This window comes from Pleurodeles waltl, chromosome 8 (genome assembly GCF_031143425.1).
Source record: "Pleurodeles waltl isolate 20211129_DDA chromosome 8, aPleWal1.hap1.20221129, whole genome shotgun sequence".
Lineage (NCBI taxonomy): Eukaryota > Metazoa > Chordata > Amphibia > Caudata > Salamandridae > Pleurodeles > Pleurodeles waltl.
Genome location: NC_090447.1, coordinates 745,270,142 through 745,290,155, shown reverse-complemented (window position 1 = coordinate 745,290,155; position 20,014 = coordinate 745,270,142). Strand labels below are relative to the sequence as shown.

At 46.1% G+C, this 20,014-nt stretch overlaps 1 protein-coding gene across 9 annotated transcripts in view; it reads left to right on the top strand.

Annotated features, from left to right (window-relative positions):
• MCF2L (MCF.2 cell line derived transforming sequence like) overlaps nucleotides 1-20,014 on the top strand; it is an 828,274-nt gene that overhangs the window by 108,878 nt on the left and 699,382 nt on the right. For 5 of the 9 annotated variants that reach the window (XM_069204983.1, XM_069204981.1, XM_069204978.1 and 2 more), the window contains exon 1: nucleotides 11,834-11,955. The exons of 1 other annotated variant lie outside the window; for it this stretch is intronic. The gene's annotated coding sequence lies outside the window, so the exon portion shown is untranslated. Of the gene's footprint in view, nucleotides 1-11,833; nucleotides 11,956-20,014 lie in introns of those variants that run through there. 3 more of the 9 variants (XM_069204979.1, XM_069204974.1, XM_069204982.1) reach the window with 2 other exon arrangements.

Below are 20,014 nucleotides of genomic sequence, written 5' to 3'. Positions count from 1 at the left end.
CAATGATGAAGCATGCCACCGAGGGGTAACCCTAGTGGGTGAGTGTTTTCTATAAGAAACCAAAGGTTTCTAAGGTTGATTGGCGGGTTAACTTTCTAGGTAATGGCTGGACTTCTGTTCGGTTTTTCTAGATATTTGTTTACTCATTCATTCTTTTAGTCATTACAGTTCCTTATACAAAAGGCCTAGAAGGAGCATGTGAGACATGAATCAAGAAGCAGTTTCAATCAGGTACTTGTACTTGTTTGAGTTGTCCTAATGGTGTTTTTGTAGTTTTTGCTGCATTTCAATACAGACCCTCTCTTTGGAGTTCAAAGTCTTATCTCAGAAAGGTAAAACCTTCAACAGTCTATCCGGTGAAAATGTTCATGAAGATTTCCCACCCTCCTTTTTGCCACCACTCCTTTTTGCCCATTGGTGGCTCTGGGACATGAAAAATCTTCCAGAAGGCATATCAGTCTGAAGTGTCATCAAGGAATTACTAGGATTCTGAATATTAGACATTGCACTGGTCCACTCCAATTTTGAACATACAGCTGTGTTGCCTAGTCAGTGAAAAAAAGCGATTTTCACTTATTTGAAAAAGAAAATATCTATTTTCCAGGAATGCTAAAATGGCATTAACTAAGCAAACATTTTTTTAAAAGGATACAAATGATAGTTCATTTTTTTTTTTTTTTGATAAAGAGATTTTATTGATTTTGCATGAAACCATAAAGTGTACAACTCAACATGATGCCAACGGGCATTAAACAATTATCGTCGAATCCTAAGACCCCGCTACACATTGTTAAAAAGGAAAATATCATACACAATCAAGAAACCTAAAAGCCTGCCAAGCCCTCCCACTTCTCCCAGATCTTGTTATGTTTATTTACGCAACCTCTGGCCTCATATACAAGTTTCTCTTGTTGCGCACACCAGTCCACTCCCCGTCTCCATTTAGTCAGTGTCGGTGCATTCCTGGCCTTCCACTCTGCCATTATATCCCTCTTGGCCACCAGGCATGCCACCCCTAAGAATGTCCGGTCTGCTCTTCGCAGCCCAATGTCTCCCATAACCCCCAGAAGGAGGGGCAACGGCAACCTCTCCACCTCTTCTTGTAGTACCCCAGAGATCTCCTGCACAACCGCTTCCCAATAAGCCGCTATTATCGGGCATACCCATACCATGTGGAAGAAGTCAGCTGTGGGGCTCCCACAACGGGGGCATTTCGCCGAGGGGCGGAGGCCCGCTCTGTGTAGTTTGTCGGGCGTGAGATATGCGGTATGAAGAAAGTAGGTTTGTATTAATCGAAGGCGCGTGGCCATAGTAAGAGAGCGTGGAGCCATCAGAGCTTCTGTCCAGTCCATTTCCTCCATGGGACCCACCCAATCCTCCCACCTTTGGCGAAGTCCTCTTTGGGGGTCCGCCGCGACGGTAGTTAAGGTGCGATATATCTGGGAAACCCCTCCTCTACCCAGGTTTCCCATCAGAGCCTTGGCTTCCATGGGACTATGCTCTGGTATGATGTCCCCTGCTTGTATGTGGACTAGTAGGGCGTGACGCACTTGAAGATACCGGTGGAACTGTGTCTTGTTCAAAGCGTATTGTTTCTGGAGGTCCTGAAAGGATCGCATATGTGACCCTCCCCAGATATCACCCAAAGTAGAGATTCCTATGTTGTCCCAGTTCTGAAAGCCCTCCAGGCCTGCCACATGTACCAGCTGCCTCCCGTGCCATAGCGGGGTCTGTTGGGTAAGACGACTCCACCACCCCGTCACTTTCTGAGCCGTCCGCCATCCCTGTAGTACCACTTTGGTCACGTCTGGGACATCTCGGGGGATCGGATTCCCGTATAGGGCGCCGAAGATCCGTGGGTAGCCCATTGTCTGTAGTTCTAGTTGATATGTGGGGTCTGTCCACCCACCCCCCACCCAGTCATTAATTACGAGTGTGTGCATCGCTAGGTAGTAATATTGGATATTGGACAAACCCAAGCCCCCGTCGTGTATGTCCCTCTGACATGTTTTAAGCGACAATTGTGCGCGAGTGCTGCCCCATATGAATTGGCGCGCTAAGGAGTCCATCTCCCTGAACCATCTCGTGGGGATGGGCAGTGGAAAGTTCTGCAGGAGGTATAGGAGCCTGGGGAGGATCATCATCTTGTACAGCGCTATTCTGCCGAGTAGATTCAGGGGAAGCGCCTTCCAGCGCAAGAGATCGGCTTTGACTTTCTTTGTTAGTGGCGTGATATTAAGTTCCCACGCTAACTCAGGAAGAAGTGAAATATGTATTCCTAGGTATTTAAAGCTGTTTCTCCGAACTGGAATGTTTCGTTGCCAGTCTATACAGTCTCGACAGCGGTGTAGGGGAATTAGCAAGGACTTGGCCGGGTCCAGGGTCAGTCCCGAGGCTTCTGCGAAAAATCTCAGGATCTCCAGGAGGCGTGGGCCGCTTTTGGATGGGTTAGAGATATATAGGAGAACATCGTCCGCGTACAATGCCACTCGGTCCTCCAAACCGAGAGGCCAGTGCCAGCCCTCAATCAGTGGATCGCTTCTCAGTAGTATCGCCAAGGGTTCTATTACTAGCGCAAAGAGTAGAGGGGATAGCGGGCATCCCTGCCGAGTGCCACGTCCAATGGGGAACGGGTCGGAGACTACTCCGTTCACCCGGACTCGGGCAGTCGGGTTAGAGTATAGGAGTTTCACTAGTCCTCGGAATTTAGGTCCGAGTCCGTTCTTATGCAGGACCTGTTCGAGGTAAGACCAGTCCACTGTGTCAAAAGCCTTTTCAAAATTAAGTAAAAGTAGTGCCAAGTGCTTGTGTGACAGAGTTTTGTGGTGCGCCAAGGCCAGATGCAACCGCCTGATGCAGTGCCTAGTACTACGGGTAGGCATGAAGCCACACTGGTCAGGGTGCACCAGCGTGGGCATTACCTCCTTCAGTCTGGAGGCAAGGATCGAGGAGAGTATCTTGATTTCAACATTTAGGAGTGAGATGGGCCGGTACGCAGAGCAGTGTTGTGATGGGGGTTGGGTTTTGGGGATCACCACAATCGTCGCTTGGTCAATCTCAGTGGGGAAACGGCCTTGGTTTTCAGCTTCGTCATACATATTAAGTAGGTGGGGACCCAGGATGTCGCTGCATTTACTATATAGTTCTGCTGGGAAACCGTCTGGGCCTGGGGTTTTGCCCGTTGCCAGGCTGGATATTGCATTGCTGATCTCTGCGAGGCTAATGGCCTCCTCCAGTCTGTTTTTTGCCTCTGGGTACACCCTAGGAAGGGTAATATCGTTTAATAGTGGGGTCTCTCTCTCAATGGCGGGGCGCGGGTGCTTGGCATATAGACGAGTATAGTAGGAGGCGAAGCTATGTGCAATTTCTGCAGATGTTTTAACAAGAGAGCCTGAGTCCTCTAGGATCTCGGGTATAATTCTGTTGGCCATGGGGCGGGTGGCTAGCCAGTGCAGCAGCTTCCCGTTTTTATCCCCGCATCCATAAATTCGGGCTGATGAGGCTCTCCACATGTGTTTGGCGGTCTCCAGCATTATGTGTTTGATATCCTCTCTCACTCTAGTCAATTGCCTCATGATAGAGGCCGAAGCCAAGTTTGCGTGCTGGCGTTCCAGTCTTAGGGCCTTGGCTTCCATTTCAGAGATCTGGGAGTTCTGGTCTCGTTCACGGGACCGAAGGGTGTATTTGGCGTGCCCTCTAAAAGTGGCCTTACCAGCGGCCCATATTATTCCTGGGGATCGAACCGAACCTACGTTTAATTCAAAGTATTGACTAAGGTGACTCCTGAGCTCCTGCGTGTAATCTTCATCCTGTAGGTGCCAAGCGTTCAGACGCCACATAGGCCGCCTGGTGGGGTCTACTCCGCCCAGTCGGATACGTATTGGCGCATGGTCCGAGACCCCTCGAGGGAGAATCTCCGCCCCCACCCCCGCAACGTTTAAGAAGTCCAGGGCTGGCATAAACACAAGGTCTATTCTGGATTGCGTCTGGTGGGCCGCCGATGTGTGTGTGTATTGGCGCTCTCTGGGGTGCCAGGTGCGCCACACCTCGCACAAGCCGAGGCTCTCCGCCCAGCTGCTTAGGGTTGAAGCCCTCTTAGATCTACTGGTGGTGATCTCCCCAGATACGTCGAGAATTGGGTCAAGAACCGCGTTGAAGTCACCTCCCAGTAGGGTGGTTCCTTGGGGAAGTCCTGAAGTCACTTGGTGGAGCGAAAGTAGGAAGGTGTCAAGACCCGCTGGAGGGGCATAGGCGCATACAAGATTTAGCGGGTGCCCCTGAAGAGTCCCCGTGACCACTACGAATCTACCCTGCTGGTCGGACTGTGTGGCTGTGATCACCATGGGTAGAGATCGGTGAAGTAGGATGGCCACCCCTCTAGAGCCTCTGGAGAATCCCGCGTGATACACTCTATCATATCCTCCTCGCGCAAGCATTGGGCATCTGGACCCAAGGAGGTGGGTCTCCTGGAGGACCACGGAGGGGGAGTATCTACGGAGAGTGTGGAATACGGCTGACCAATTGATCTTGTCTAATAGGCCATTTACATTCCAGGAAAGGACCTGGGTCATTGAGGGCCAAGCGTGGGATGTGCAGGTGCTATACAAGGTTTAGTGTGCGGGTGTGAGCCTAGGGACGACCATTTCAAACAATTCGGTGGAATCTTAAGATTACAAACCAGGCTAACTAACTCGTAGCCCACTAAATCAAACTTCCTTCCCCCCCTAAAATCCCCCCCCCCTCCCCATACTCCCACCCCGGAAGCATCTGTCGCCCGAATACCCAACTGGAACCTGACAGCCAATAGAGCTGTCATTGGGGTGGAGTGGTGGACCCCTCCTTTCCTTCGGATCAGTTGCAATTAACTGTCACAAATCGAGCATCCGACACCATACATTAGGAAGTCTCCGGTGTCGTCAATGGCAGTCCCACCGGGGCCTGCCCGAGCACACCAAGTGCGGCCTGTCTCCCCCGCGTCTAGCGAAGGGGTTGCACATACCCTGTCAGCCGAGCATCGGGGATTGACTTAGGCGACCGTCCTCTGCCACCTGGGCCGGTGTCTGAGGCCCCGGGAGAGCATCAGAAGCACCCTCAGTCTGTGGGTCCGAGTCTTGGGCCGCCTCATTGTCTGCAGGAGTGTTCAGGTCTTTCCACCTACCTCTCCGGGATCTGGTGCGCCGCCGGCTCCTCCGGGGCCCCTCTGAAGAGGAGGGTTCGACACATAGGGCTTTCCCGGTAGATCTTGGGGGACCTTCTCGGGCTCCGATGCCCTCTTCCGTCAGCCAGTCCCATGCCTCCTCTGGTGATTCAAAGAAGTATGCTTTCCCAGCCATGAGAACTTTGAGGCGTGCGGGGAAGAGGAGCATGTACGAGAGTTGCATTGCCCTGAGTTTTTGTTTAACAAGCTCATATGACCTGCAGCGGGTTTGAACCTCTCTGGTGTAGTCCGGAAAGATTAGGATTTTGTGATTTTCCCATTGAAGCTCTTCCAGTCTCCTCGCTTCTTTAAGGATATTATCTCTATCTTTAAAATTGAGAAATCGTGCGATCATTGGGCACTTCGGGCCGCCTGGAGGGGGGCGAGGTGCGAGCGCCCTGTGGGCTCGTTCAACTGCGAACAAAGGCGAGAGGGATTGGTCCGGCATCCACATTTTGATCCATCTCTCTAGAAACTCGGAGGCCTTGTCGTCCTCTATGCCCTCGGGGAAACCGATGAAGCGTAAGTTGTTGCGTCTTGCCCGGTTTTCAGCATCTTCTGCACAACGGTGAAGCTCGCTGGTTCGAGTCTGCAGCTGAGCCACTTTGGTTTTGAGGTCAGACAAATCGTTTTCATTCTGAGAAACTCGGGATTCCACCTCCGTGATTCGGTTTACTGCATTTCTAAGGTCTTGTCTGATGAGGCCCATATCCACGCGCACTTCTCCGATTTTGGTTTCCACGGCCGTCTGCGATGATTGGATAGCTTGGAGGATGGCGCTCACTCCGTCTGGGGCCGGACCCCCGCTGGCTGTGTCTCCCCCTCCCCGTTGGCCCGTCGTCTTCGAGAAATGATTGATTTTTTGCTGGGAGGGTGGAGGTTGTTTGTTCGCCTTGTCCTTTCCCATTGTGGCGCCTGGGGTGAGGGTCGAGTGTATCGCACTCTCCGTACTATGTTTTCAAGCCCAAGATTTCAGTTTGTCTTCAAGTATCTTGGACCAGGGAATGTTTTACCGCTTTGCTCCGCGCAGGGACGGTAGGATGCCACTGCCTCAATGGCGTCCCCTTGTTTCTTTTATTCTCCCTTGGGCTCTGTGGAAGTGTCTCTTACTGGCACCTTTGGAGGGCCGGGTCATTGGCTCTCATCCGGTGCTCCCCTCCTCGTTCCCTCTGCTCAGATGGGAGGGACTCGCCATAGATCAGGGCCCAAGTCCCCCCATACCCAGGATCTAGTATTTCAGTGGAAGGTTCCCGTCTCGCCACACGTTGGCCTCTGGTTTCCAGATCTGTTTCGACAAGGGTCAATTTTCTATTGTTCAAGGCCTTAAATTTCAGGCTGTTCTGGGATGTGTTCCTCCACTACTCGGATCTTGGTCTGCTCCTATCTCTTGCTATGGGCCTTGGCGAGCCCCCTCGGGGTGAAGGTCTGAAGGGGAGCCGGAGGTGGGCCACCGCGTGTCCCCTTCGCTGTGACAGGGCCAGGAGAGGGGGGTATCACAGATCACTGCCCCCCCCCTTTCCTCCTTCTCTCTTGGGCCTTTGAGGTGTGTCTTTGTCTTCCTGGGGGTCCCCGCCCGACTCCCAGCTGGGTCGTGGTCCCTCGCGCGGCCCCGCCCCTATTACGTGTCAGAGGGGGGCCGCGGGGGAAGGGCATCAGCCGCGGTGGCGGTCTTCGCCTGGCCGCTTCACCTCCGTTTCGCGGGCCCGGCAGGACAAATGGGGGGTCTCGGCCCCTCGTCCCGTTCCCGCGGGACAGCGCACAGGGCAGGGCCACTCACCCGGTGCTCTCCCCCTCGGCCGGGGTTTCACCGGCCTACCGGCTACAGGGATCCGCGGGGAAGGGCACAAGCTGCGGCGGCAAGCTTCTTGTCCCCGCCCAGCCGCTTCACCTCTGTCTCGCGGGCAAGGCTGGACAAATGGGGGGGTCTCGGCCTCCCGGCCTGTACCCGCGGGGCAGAGCACCGGGGCAGGGCCGCTCACCCGGCACTCTCCCTCTCGGCCAGGGTTTCATCGGCCTTCAGGCCACAGGGATCCATCGTCGGGCCCGGTCCAGGCTCCCCAGGGGCTCTCGCCGTTCCCTCAATCCGCTGCGTTCTCCATCAGCAATGCGATCGGCCCGATCTCATCCCAGTCGGGTGCATCGCGTAGCGGCCGTCATCTTCTTTTCCCTTCCCGGGATCGGCCGGATCTCCGCACGAGCGTGGGATGCAGGATCCTCGTTCGTTTGCCGTATACGACTCCCTATGAGACCCAGGTTCACAGGGGAGCCCGAATCGGCGTCTTTCTGCTCAATCGGACCGCGTTGGCTATGGGCGGATGACGGAGGGGTCCAGAGCACTCTCAGAGTGCGACCGCCATCTTGACGCCCGAAGCCACGCCCCTGATAGTTAATTTTAAGGCTCTGAATGTGTACGTCAATTCATCTGGGTGGATTTGGTTATTTATTTAGCAGTTTTATATAACTGACTCTCAAGGGTGAAAGAACATTTCACATTATGACAAATTGCATGAAATCAGAAAATGCAAGTGTAACAGGGGCCCCGTTACAGGGTTGCAGCCGGCAGAGCGGGTTGCCGAGGCAACCCTGCGTGCTGTTACCAGGAAGTGCCCCCGGGGCACTTCAAATAGAAGAGACCCGACCGGGAGCGTGAACTTTTGGGTTCTGGAGGAGGTGCTGGCGCACCAAGAGAGAGAAACGCGAGCGGAGGACGCAAGGATGACGGCAAAGAGAAGAGAAGCAACGCAAGAGGACAACAAGGAGGCAAGGAAGGAAAAGACACAACAGCAGAGCAACCGGGGTCGAACGGAAAGTCCAAGAGGGGCCCAGAAACAGCAGAGAGCGAGGAGGAGGAGGAGGACAAGGAGGAGGAAAACAGAGGATCCTGAGGTGGGGACGTAACGCTTGGTGTTGGAGTGGACTGAGAGCCAGCCAGAAAGGAGTATACCGCAAAAAGACCACTCCACGTTCCTGGAGGAACATGCTACACAAGTTACGGACTTTTTCAACTTGAGTATACCTATTGGGACTAAGGGACACGAGGGGAAGTAAGGGAATCCTAGGAGGGTTAGCCTCCTAGATGAAGCAGGTCAGATGGCAAAGGAGAATACCACTTTTTGCATGTGAAAACACGTATTACGCACTTTGCAGTGACCCCTACCTCACTTCCCTCACTCACCTCCCTCCCTGGTGAAACCCCAACCATACTGCACACTATTACACTTACCTGATACCTGGTTCTCCTTAATTCCGAGGTATATCGATGAAGAGCATGACCTGGGAGCAGCAAACCTCCTCATCAAACCATCTAAAGGCGGAGAAACCAACCTAAAAAGGAGAGAAAAGAGAAATAACTTAAGTTAGATTACAAGACGATGTCTTTATATCTATCACAAAATGAATAAACAATTACAACCTCCCCATCCTAGACTGTGTTGCCATAAATAGTTATAGTATCAACCTCATACAGTAAGATAAGAGATGCCAAGGGAATGCAAGGATATGGGCAATACCAAGACCTAGAAGAAATAAAGGTTTTAATCCCTGATTTAAATGGAAGAACTGCTGGAAGTGAATTCTCAGCTTCAAATCAACTTCAAAAGGAGAAAGATTGACAACTGTGTAACCTAAGTGGTATGCTCAAGAAGCTAAATTAAAATTTCCTATGATTCTTCAATTTAGCCACATTCCTAAACAACATCTGATGTGCTAGGGCCATGTACATGTATCTGCTATTGCCAGTTCTTCAGTTATCCATTGAAGTTTTCATAAAAGGTGATGGTTAAAAGGGGTATGGAGCAGGTTAGTCATCATGCAGGCTTCTAGTTGAGTTTCAACATAGTTTTCTGGGTCTTAGGAAGAAAGTGTAAGTTGGAGGCAGGATAGAAATTGTTCATATTACTAATGTCATTGTTTTTAATTAGAGAATGATCTAGACAAATTTTAGGGATCTGGAACTATCCTGTGGGAAATTGTTGATAAGGTTTGTGAAATAAGGTATCACTAAAGAGCATTACTTTCAAGAGGGATGGCAGAATAGGAACACAGAAGTGGGAGGAGGGTTTATTCTGACCCATCTGAAGGAAGACCATTTGGCGACAGGTTTTTGGGTCTTGCACAGAAATATATTATATTGTTTGAAAACTGTACTATAGTTTGATTCAGTTTTTGAACTACTGTGTGAAGCAAACTTCCTTATTTGTCATTCCAATACTACTTATTATTGTGATGGTGCTTACCTTTCATTGATTATACATTTATTATTCATAAAAAAATAAAATTTAAATACCTATAACTGAACAGTACCACAAATTCCAAATAAATAAACAGCTAGGAAACCAAAAAATAAGCAATTTCTTTCCAATGCTGGTGTGATGGAAGCACAGATTTTAATAAGATCAAAACAAATAAAATCACTTGGTGAAGCGCAAATGGCAAATATTCGCTGACACCCAATTTCTACACATTATTGTTCGTGGGCTATGTAGTTTTACCAGTAAATAGGTCTGTGCAAATTCAGTGGCTATTTCATTGGAAAATGCGCATCTGTAAGTGGCAGTGTACTACCACACAATGCTTTAGTGATACAAAACACTGGTCTCCTAAATGCAACACCAGCTGCATACTATCCCATACCACTCTCCTGCAGAATGGGCGTGGCTTATTTGCCCCACTTGTTCTTTGTGTAATGTTTAGATTTTTCAGAATCGATATTAGTTTCGTTATGTAACATTGATGGCAGCAGCACCGTATTCCTGTAAATTGTTCCAGCACCACTGTTTCCCACTTGCTTTTTACATTGAATCATACACCTGCTGAAAATGTATCAACAATTATTCCCTGCTGGCTTTAAATTCGGCCTCCCTGTGAATCTACAAAGTGTCCAGAAACAAAGGAGCCATGGGTGTAAGACACAGAGGAAATCCATTGACTTACTTCTACCCCCTCAAGTTACCCGTTGCAATTTTGGAGATACTGCAAAAGATGCATTAGCCAACAGTGAAACAGCTACAGTCGCTGCAACGCTAGCACTAATGCTCCGAGAAGCCCTGTGTACCACTTTTACCCTGCCTCGAATCCCCGAAGCACTACACCCAACTTTTGCCTCGTAGGCCAAAATACAACCAACCCACTTTCAACTATACACACAAAGGGTAACCAGGATTTTGAAGATAATTGGAAGCATCCTGTGACCTCATCAGGACTACGAATTACTATATAGAGGGAATATGTGGTGGTGGTGGTACCTACTCTAAAAATTAAAAAAAAAAGGCATTTTAGGCATTGCAAGGGGTTTGGAAAGTGCTATATCAATACAACCAGCATTAGGGAAGGCATGGCTAGAGGTACCCCAAACTGATTCAGAATTCATAAAGGCAGGCTGACACAGGTGGGGTCATTTCTAAAGCATACCGCTTGTGCGTGGTAAGACAGACCTCCCTAAGACTCCCCCGCTGTGCTCTCAACCACATGGAATGAAGGCAACTTCAGGCGGCTGGCGATCATGCTGCATTTCTGGGTTTCATCCCCTGTTCTTATCAGCGGGCATCCACCTGCCCACTCCTTAGGAGCCTATGCTGTGTCCGTGTCAGAATGATCATAATATTTGTATTTTTGTGTGTGAAGAAATATGATTTAGCAACTTTTTGATCTTAAATTTAAAGAAGGTGGCAGTCCTAGAGAGTAATTAATTTCTGCCAGTTGTTTCAAGTGGTGTGTATTGACTCTCATTTTTTGTGGACCACGACTTAAAAAAACAACTTCCCTTTTCAAATCCATTCCTGTCAATCCATCCCTACTCTAAACTGCTGAACATACATGAAATGCTAAAACAACTGTTGCACACCGAAAATAAATAAACACCCATTACTAATCCACTGTTAAACAGGAGCATGCTACTTGCTGCAAAGCACTTCAATGCCTCCTCAGGGGTGTTAAGCGCTATACAAGTACTATTTACAATTACAATTAAAAGCCACCAGGTGCTGACACAGAGCAAGAGAAAGGGCAGAAAAGAGAGCATGAATGAGGCAGAGGATGACAGGAAAACAATGAGAAAGAAGGTGGGGTGAAAAAGAACATGCAAAAGTGAGATAAAGAGGCCGGAAGTGTAGAGTGGAGGAAAGAAGGGGCATGGGGAGGAATGAAGTCCAGGCAACCTTAATACTCAGCAGCCACAAGAGCTGTGGGCGGCTACGAAATACATGTTTTTTAACAAATTAAGCATTGATTCTAGCTAGACACTGCGAAGGTCAGAATATTGTATTTGCTTAGTATCCTTCTGCAAACCAAGACTTGGTGCGGCTGGTACGTGCGTGTTTATTTAACGTTGGACAAAAGCAAACAGCCGCTAAGACGTGAGACCAGTTTTCTCTTGAAGAGTTGGCCGGATACGGGAGGGAGTGCGCACCTCTCTTGGAAAACGTGCTGCACTTGTTTCCCACGTTTGCTTCTTGAATTTTGATGCACTCCCCGTGCTTTTCTATCCATCGTTCTTGTTTGTTCGCTCACTTGGGGAAGGAACATTTCGCAGTGCAGTTAGTTTCCATGGCGATGAATGCGCAGCGGAGGGATCCGCCTGAATGAAATAGCTCCACAGCTCGGGGCGACTCGGAACGTTGTCATCCCACACCCGGACGTGCATATTAAATGGGCCTACTTGGCGCATGCCGCAATGTTCCGCGCTGCGCAGTGATTCCCAAAAGTTGGACGCAGGCGCGCACCTGCACTGCTTTCAGTACGACGGAAATATTGGAGAAGGGGTGAGTGACAATGGAACTTCTTTTTAGTTATATGAATATTTGAAAGTAATTTACCTGCTATAAGGTAGTCATGATTTACGGCGCAACGTTCTTTCTGCCGCCTGCAGTTTTTGCTAACTCGGCGACACCGTGGCATCCTCCCTGTCACAATGCAAGTTGTGTTACTTCATAATATATGATTTTTGCATTTTTCTGCAGAAGACAATTTGTGCGGCTGAATTAATAATTTATTTCATCGGTGGCCTTTCTTATTCACTTTTTATGCACTTTCAATATTTGAATCTTCCATATCACTGTGCAAATTGTGACTAATGCACATTTTGTAAAAGTAGTATTATGTTATCCCAGGCAGTGCCTGGATTAACTGCTATGTACAGCGTTCCCAAGCCTGCCTGGCGGGAACCAGACTTCAAAAGAGAATTAATACATAATGCTTTGAGTTGAGACTTTGGTATGAGTTTTCTGTATTCTCTTCCAGTACTTGTCCCACCGAAAAGTGAGAGCAGTTTTTATTTTCCATATTGTAGTAGTTTTGAAAGGCAGGATCTTGGTAGTAAAGAGACCACCTTGGCAATATTGACATACTAGGCAAAATAGTTAAAAGAGTCTGTCCACACAGAGACCCACATAAAAGACACCTCAGTGTTTTTAACACCAAACAGGTCTTTAAGTGGGATGAAAAAACTGTGGGAGGGTGAGGGGGGCGCTCTAAAAGGGGCGTGGCTGATGTAATTAAGGGTGTAGCTTAAAAACGTAAGATAAAAATCTGTAGTTAGCATAGTGTGCCACCCCACTGGTATTGTGCTGCTTCTTTCTGTCATTTGATCCAGATATATAACACAGGTAACATTACACCTACAACAAGCCAGGACTATTGGCTTTGTAAATCGTTGTTAGTTGCATATGCTAAATAAGCCTTTTTGAATAAAATATTTAAAAATGCTTCATTTCTAAAATGATGGCACTGTGAGAGAACTGTAACAAGTCTCTTTGGAGTTACATCAAAGGCAGCGCAAGGTTGTACTGCTGCAGAATTAAGATTTTTTTTTCACCCCGAGGGTGAGGACAAAAATGAGGAGGCCGATAGAGGCCCGTCTCAGCACCTTCTTTTTAGAACTGCTGGTGCTCAGGTCCAGGCCCACTTAAGGCCCTGCCATCAAATACAATGTGTGATGGTGTACAATGCGAAAGCTGGTCTCTGTGGTAAGTTAATGTTACGAATGTCGTTTTTGTAGAGTGAAAAGTTGTTCAGCAATATCGTTTTAAAACTAACAAGCTGTATTGTATCATCAGCTCATACCTACCTCCTGTTTGTCAAAGAGCTCAAATGAATATATATGTTTATATTTACTAATTGATCATTAAGTTTGATGTTTCTTCCTCCACTTCAAGCACATTTTGAGAATTGGCTTAATGTGCCTACATCGGAATGCACATGTAATTTATATTGCTTGATATAGTAGCATTGGAAACACATCTTGTTTGTCCAAAGTTCATAGGAAATACGTGAAAATAGTCACAGATGTCCCAGGATCATGAAATTCATTTATTTAATTTTAAATTAGTGTTCAAATTTGTATATTCTCTGCTGCATCCCTACAATGCCTATACGATTGTTTACATTTTTATTTGTATTCTGAATGGATATTAAAGATTTTGTGTAATACTTTTGGATAGTGAACTATATTGTTTTGTTGACCTTCTGTGAAGGTCAAATCAAAGTGAAATCAGCTGAACCAAGAACGGTACACCCTGTCTCAGCGCTTTAGCTCCACTCAGCGCAGTGTTTCTCACTGAGTCGCCCACTCTGTCTTCACGGCACTTCCCAGTCACGCCACTCACTGACTCCCCAGTGTTTCGTCGCTCTGAATGGACAGTGATATTTACATGCTTGCTGTACAATGTCGTTTGGCAATCACTGTATTTGCACTAATCGCTTAATTTTGTTTGATGGAATTTTGTGAAAATGACCCAAAATTATGCAAATGCATGAACTGTGATTTGACCGTATATTGTTTGAAACGTTCTCATTCGGGCATACTTCACCTAAAAAAGTCAGTACCATTTGGATAGTGGTTTGTCTCTTCACGAGACATTTCTTGCCTGAGCCAGTTTTCTGCCAGCTAAAAATGAATTAAACTCGCTTAATGCGAAATTTTAAAACTTTTATGTCAAGCAGTATTCACAAATGTTGTACATTTCCGTAACATAATTAAAATGCACAGTACCTTTCTTACCATGTTATCGACTGTACGCAGCTTTTCTCTAGTCATAACATAAAGCGTATTTGTAAAACGCACCTTCAACCAAGCACTAGTACCCATTGTATTGACCTTGAAAGTTGGAAAGGCTGAGTGTACCCACCGAGATTCACCCCTTGGACCATGCAGTGAAACACAGATTCCTGCAGGAGGTGCATAAGTAAACTGTGCCCCCAGAGTCCTAGGAGAGCCACAATATAACCGATTTATTTTCTTTGATCTTCTGCCCTGTGTTATACTCTCTTTAACCATAATGTAGATGACTGATGAGGCCTTTTCCATTCTAGTCTGAAAAACAGTAAACTTATACAAGGGTCGTGTTCCTTTGTAATTAGGAATTGCGTGGGTGCCCATCATGGGTGTCCATCATCTCTGTTGTCAAATTTTTAATTTCACAACAAGGACAGAGAGACACTGGTGGAAGCTGGGAGCATGGGGGAGATGGTGGGCTTGCCATGCCTGCTTTAAAATGGCAACTCAGGCAACAATAACAGCTTGAAGTGAAATCAGCAGGCGAGGTTCTCTGATAAACTTTTAGACCTATGGCACATTTGGCCATATGTCAGCCATGTACCATGCACCCATAATGTGCAGCAGCGGTGGTGTGGGCACACACACAAACACACCACACAAAATACACATGCTCATTCACAGTTGCACAGACATACACCCAGCACATACACCTGCACACACCCATCCACAGCACGCAGGCACAAACATTCATGCATGCACACACACAACCCCAACATTACAAAAACATATTTTTACCAGGCCGTATCTCAGGTCGCAGGAGGGAAATCTCTGTTCTGAAGGAAGGGAGGGAAGATTGATTCTTCTGCCTCTTTTCATTGGCTGGCCTTGTGAAAAGTCAGCTAGTGATAGGAGGACCTTTCTTACCTTGTCACAGAGTTGGATGGGGTCAGAGAAAATTGCTGACCCCACTCCATTCTGTGATGAGCATCACTGATAGCCACTGATAGCCACTTGACCCTGGGTGCTTCTGGGCTTAAAACTGAAGTGCCCAGGCCCAGTTTATCAGTGACACTCCTTCTTGTCATGAAGGGAAGGCGTACAATAGATTTTTCCAGGCTAAGTAGATCACGCCCACTGGGCTATGAAATCTTCAGCCTGGCAAATTTGGCTCAGGCAGCCAGGCGTCTGAGCATTTACCACTTGTACAGCACCTGGCTGCCTGACCCACACATGAAGAGTGTCTTTCAGGCTGACCTCGGCTCATCCGGATAGACACTCTTCATCCACCAGGAAAAGTGGAGGGTCAAACTCCACCGCCCTTAACGATGGGCCACTGCTGGCCCCAACTTAAACCTGTCCCTCATGAAGGTCAGCTATGTATGGGCAGTCAGTCATAAGTCAGGGCTCTTACTCAGACTTTTCCACTTCATCAGCCTTTTAGACATAAGCCTGGCTAATGACTGAGTCTGCATAAAAGCCAATGGCTTTCCAGTGTCACAAGCCTGGAGTGATTAACCCTGCCATACATGCATTCCTTCAGTCACAGACATGTCTCTGCCACTGAAAAAGGTGGGAGGGCTGTGGCAAAGTCGATCACCAGTCAGGTCTTAGAAGCTGAAAGGCTGGCGTGGCTCTGTTATTTACAAGTCAGTCATATGCCTCTAAAAGTCTGATTGGCTGTCAAACGTCAGCCCTGTGTCTCTGAAATCCCAATCAGGCCTCTGATTTTGGTAGGGCAGTTGAACTGGGAAAGGGTTAGTCACAAGTCGGTACTGTAGCATGGAAAATCCAAAAAAACTGAGTAAGAGTCAGTGAAACTTACGCCTCTGGAAGTCACTAGTGTTTGGGCAGAGAGTCTGTTAATAGTCAGAGGTGTCCTGTCAGTAGCCAGTAGAGCTAGAGAAGTGTCATTTATATGTTAGTCCTGTACTCCTGACTGGCTTTTATTGATGGAAGTGAGTTGCCTACAATGCAGGTCATTTTCTCCAAAGGGCTGTTGTGGCTGTGGCATAGTGAGCCAACCTATAACATAATACATATTCAGATCACCACCAACCAGAGACATAAACCTTTAAAGTTGAATGCAGAAACAATCAAATGGAATCACACAACTTGGTCAGTGATATGGTCACTGAGTCCTTAAACACATTAACCTGCTGAAAAGAAATGGCTTAGGAAAGCATCATGACATATGTTCCCCAAAATATCCGCAAAACTGGTAGACAAAACGTTTCAGATACCCAAACAACATAAGGATTGAGTCACAAAGATACATTTATACATTTAGAATTGTGTAGCTGTATTCACATGTAAAAGTACTCCTGGACCGAGGTTTAAATCTACATTTTTTGCTATTCACCATTTTCAAGAGTAGATTTACACATAGGTGCAGACTTATATCTCCAGGCCCTCAAGTTAAGGAGCGGAGCCTCCTACTATATAATTTACAAGTGTAAAACTGCTATTAGTCACTTTTCACATGTAGCTGGAGGTATCCACTACCGAGATGGAGCTCTCTCTATTGAAAAGATTTAGGAAAATGATTAACATTTATTATACTTACAACACAAATATTAAAATATTTGAATGTGTACTGTAAACCAAAGTTAATTAAAATATTATTAACCTAGAAGTAATCAAATAAACATTTGTTAAAAAATCCCACCCTCAATAACAGTTTTATTTTTTATTTAATACATATTATAATTATGTATCATTCTGTTAAAGTAATATTATTTTTTTATTTTAAAGTTCATTATTACATTTTAAAATAATAGAATACTTATTTAATAATTAGATATAATATTTTTTCCATTTAAAGATATGTACATTTTAAGTGTTATAATCATTTAATCACTATAACATTACATGCGAGTTAACAGACTGTCAAAATTGTGATCCAGAAGATAGCCTACTATCATAATGTATAATGTTTTATGACTCATCAGTAAAAGAGCTACATTAGCACTTCACATTCTCTGAAGATCTTTTTAAAATGTATATTGTTTTCCAAACCTGTTTTCTTGTGTGTCTGCTATCCCTAATAAGGCTACTACTGCCCTAGGCACATGTCTAGTCTTTATATGTTTGAATTTTCTGTCATCCCCATTGCCATTCACCACACTTTTATCGTTCACCTTGACATTCATCTCAAAGCTCTCATTCAAAGTTCAAATACTTTTATTATTTTTATTTGAATATGACATAATACGCAACTGGCTTTCAGTATACAACAGTATATTTGTGAGTGAGTAACCTCAGGTGTCTCACAACACAAATTAGTCCGCTGTATTTCGATTAGTGTTTGATGCCCACACTTTCCATCTATCTCACAGTATGTTCAGAAAATAATGAACTACATTCGCTGTTACCAGTAGCAATACTGGTCCCTATCCTTTGCTTACTGAAGGTACATCAAATACAATTTGCCACAAGTAAGAGGGAAAGAAAATGCATTGACCTGTCATCTCCAATCAATTAAGCCTTTCCTCCGTTTTTCATCCTTTTTGGTTTGTTAGCAATCTTTTCATCCTTTGAGCTTCATGCTCCATCCATTATTTTGTGATGCAATGTTTTGCTAATACCATCACCAGGGAAGTCAATTTATGACGTCACCTGTGGTGATTTGCATCTAGGCTGAGATTTATGCACAGGGGTAGGTACAAACCTCCACGAGAATAGATCTTCGCCTGTAGATTTATCTTTGTGAATTGTGCACACTAACATTTCTTTAGAGTGTTGCATCCCCCTGATTTCTTCTTGCTAACTCGATACAAGTGACATGTCTGGTGTTCATAAACAACCACTCTCATATTAACTGTTACTCTACAATTGTGTGTTTGCTTCTTGTCCTACCCTGTTCAGGAATCTCTTCAATTTAGAACAGCATTTTAGTCACCAACTTTCTCCATCTTGGGCAAAGATCTTCAAATTCCTTCTGTCATATGCAGTCCTCTCTGACATCTGTTTGCTAGCATTTGAATTTGACCCCTCCTTTGGATCAGGCATCCTGGATATGTTTGTAATGCCAAAGCAGATTTGGGTTGTTGGTAAAAGAAACTGGTTTCATCTCAAGCCATGGACCCTACCGTCCCTAAAGTTGTATTTGTCATCTCAATTCAAAATGTGTACTCACTCACTCTCTCTCTCTCTCTCTTTATATATACAGGGAGTGCAGAATTATTAGGCAAGTTGTATTTTTGAGGATTAATTTTATTATTGAACAACAACCATGTTCTCAATGAACCCAAAAAACTCATTAATATCAAAGCTGAATATTTTTGGAAGTAGTTTTTAGTTTGTTTTTAGTTTTAGCTATGTTAGGGGGATATCTGTGTGTGCAGGTGACTATTACTGTGCATAATTATTAGGCAACTTAACAAAAAAAAAATATATACCCATTTCAATTATTTATTATTACCAGTGAAACCAATATAACATCTCAACATTCACAAATATAGCCACCTTTCTTTGCAAGGACACTCAAAAGCCTGCCATCCATGGATGCTGTCAGTTTTTTGATCTGTTCACCATCAACATTGCGTGCAGCAGCAACCACAGCCTCCCAGACACTGTTCAGAGAGGTGTACTGTTTTCCCTCCTTGTAAATCTCACATTTGATGATGGACCACAGGTTCTCAATGGGGTTCAGATCAGGTGAACAAGGAGGCCATGTCATTAGATTTCCTTCTTTTATACCCTTTCTTGCCAGCCACGCTGTGGAGTACTTGGACGCGTGTGATGGAGCATTGTCCTGCATGAAAATCATGTTTTTCTTGAAGGATGCAGACTTCTTCCTGTACCACTGCTTGAAGAAGGTGTCTTCCAGGAACTGGCAGTAGGACTGGGAGTTGAGCTTGACTCCATCCTCAACCCGAAAAGGCCCCACAAGCTCATCTTTGATGATACCAGCCCAAACCAGTACTGCACCTCCACCTTGCTGGCGTCTGAGTCGGACTGGTGCTCTCTGCCCTTTACCAATCCAGCCACGGGCCCATCCATCTGGCCCATCAAGACTCACTCTCATTTCATCAGTCCATAAAACCTTAGAAAAATCAGTCTTGAGATATTTCTTGGCCCAGTCTTGACGTTTCAGCTTGTGTGTCTTGTTCAGTGGTGGTCGTCTTTCAGCCTTTCTTACCTTGGCCATGTCTCTGAGTATTGCACACCTTGTGCTTTTGGGCACTCCAGTGATGTTGCAGCTCTGAAATATGGCCAAACTGGTGGCAAGTGGCATCGTGGCAGCTGCACGCTTGACTTTTCTCAGTTCATGGGCAGTTATTTTGCGCCTTGGTTTTTCCACACGCTTCTTGCAACCCTGTTGACTATTTTGAATGAAACGCTTGATTGTTCGATGATCACGCTTCAGAAGCTTTGCAATTTTAAGAGTGCTGCATCCCTCTGCAAGATATCTCACTATTTTTGACTTTTCTGAGCCTGTCAAGTCCTTCTTTTGACCCATTTTGCCAAAGGAAAGGAAGTTGCCTAATAATTATGCACACCTGATATAGGGTGTTGATGTCATTAGACCACACCCCTTCTCATTACAGAGATGCACATCACCTAATATGCTTAATTGGTAGTAGGCTTTCGAGCCTATACAGCTTGGAGTAAGACAACATGCATAAAGAGGATGATGTGGTCAAAATACTCATTTGCCTAATAATTCTGCACTCCCTGTATATGGTGGCACTTTACTATGCTATGTGTCTGGACAAAGCTAAACCCCTCAGCAGAGCTCTAATGAGAGCAAAACACGTGTCAGAGGTTGCTTTACGCTTTCCAGGTTGGCTTGGCTGGTGTTTGACCAGTCCAAAGCTGTATTA